This window comes from Meles meles, chromosome 1 (assembly GCF_922984935.1).
Source record: "Meles meles chromosome 1, mMelMel3.1 paternal haplotype, whole genome shotgun sequence".
NCBI lineage: Eukaryota > Metazoa > Chordata > Mammalia > Carnivora > Mustelidae > Meles > Meles meles.
The window spans coordinates 187414928-187416608 of record NC_060066.1 but is presented as its reverse complement, the minus strand read 5'-3'; the positions used below and the strand labels follow the sequence as shown (position 1 = coordinate 187416608).

The 1681-nt window shown below is 36.6% G+C and overlaps 1 pseudogene; it reads left to right on the top strand.

Moving 5' to 3' along the window:
* The first annotated feature begins 857 nt into the window (after positions 1-857).
* On the top strand, positions 858-1064 carry LOC123927847 (annotated as a pseudogene).
* Positions 1065-1681: the final 617 nt, after the last annotated feature.

Below are 1681 nucleotides of genomic sequence, written 5' to 3'. Positions count from 1 at the left end.
TTGTGATAGCTTTGTCTGGCTTGGTACCAGGGTTTGGCTGGCTTTATAAAATGAGTTGAGGATTGCCCCATCCTCTATTTTCTGAAAGACTTTGTGTAGGTTTGATGTTATTTATTCCTTACATGTTTACTAGAACTCACCAGGGAAATCAGCTGGGTCTAGAGTTTTCTTTATATGAAGTCTTTATTATAAATTCCTTATTTAATAAAAAAAACCTATTCCAAGTATCTACTTATTCTTGTGTCAGTGTTGAAAAGTTGTGTTTGTATATGTGTTTAAGAAATTTGTCCATTTTAATGAAGCCATCTAACTACTGGCAAAATATTGCTTTACTTTTCTTTTAGTATCTATAGATTTATAGTGATAACTCTTTTAATCCTGAATCGTGTTCCCTCTCTCTCTCTCTCTCTCTCTCTCTGAATCTCTCTTTTGATCAGTTTTACTAGGGGGTTGTTCAATTTTATCAATCTTTCCAAAGAATGAATTTTGATTTTGTTAATTTTTCTCACTTCTTTGCTCTTTTGCTATTTCATTTATTTCCACTCTTATCTTTATTATTTCCTTCCTTTAAAAAAAATTTCCCTTCTTTTCCTAGCTTCTTTTTTACTTATTTATTTATTTATTTATTTATTTTTATTTGACAGAGAGCAATCACAACTAGGCAGAGAGGCAGGCAGAGAGAGAGGAGGAAGCAGGCTCCCCGCGGAGCAGAGAGCCCAATGTGGGGCTCGATCCCAGGACTCTGGGATCATGACCTGAGCCAAAGGCAGAGGCTTTAACCCACTGAGTCACCCAGGTGCCCCCTTTTCCTAGCTTCTTAAGCAGAGAGTGAGATCATTTATTTAAAAACTTTCTTCAGCTTTGCGCAGTGGCAGTATCGTAGCCAATGAGGTTTATCCGAGGCGCGATTATTGCTAATTGAAAAACTTTCTTCTTTTCCCATACAGGAATTTAAATACACACACACTCACACATACATGCATACACACACACAAATGCCACTCAGCACTGCTTAGACTACATCCCACAGGTTTTGATATGTATATTTTTATTAACACTCAGTTCAAAGTATTTTACAATTTCCTTTGTGATTTCTTTGATGCATTGGTCATAAGAAGTACATTGTTTAATTCCTAATTATCCAAAGTTTTTCCAATACTTCAGTGTTAACTGATTTTTACGTTCACTATTTTTTAAAGATTTTATTTATTTATTTGACACAGAGAGAGAGAGAGCACAAGTAGGCAGAGACACAGGCAGAGAGAGAGGGAGAAGCAGGCTCCCTGCTGAGCAGGGAGCCCAATGCCAGCCTCCATCCCAGGGCCCTGAGATCATGACCTGAACTGAAGGCAGAGTCTTAACCCACTGAGGCATCTAGGCGCCCCTTTTATGTCCACTATTATCAGAAAACACATTCTGTGCATTTTGAATCTTTTGAAATTTATAAGAACATATTTTATAGTCTAGTACATGGCCTATCTATCCCTGTGAGCATTCCATGTGCGCTTAAAAAGAATGTACATTCTTCTAGTGTTGGGTATAATGTTCTATAGTGAAAGAGATAGATTGGTTGATAGTGTTGTTCAAATCTTCTATATCCTTATTTATTTTTTATCTGTTGTTTTATTAATTAGTGAGAGAGTAAGTCTGCTAGCCAATGTTTGCTCCATTTCTTTTGAGA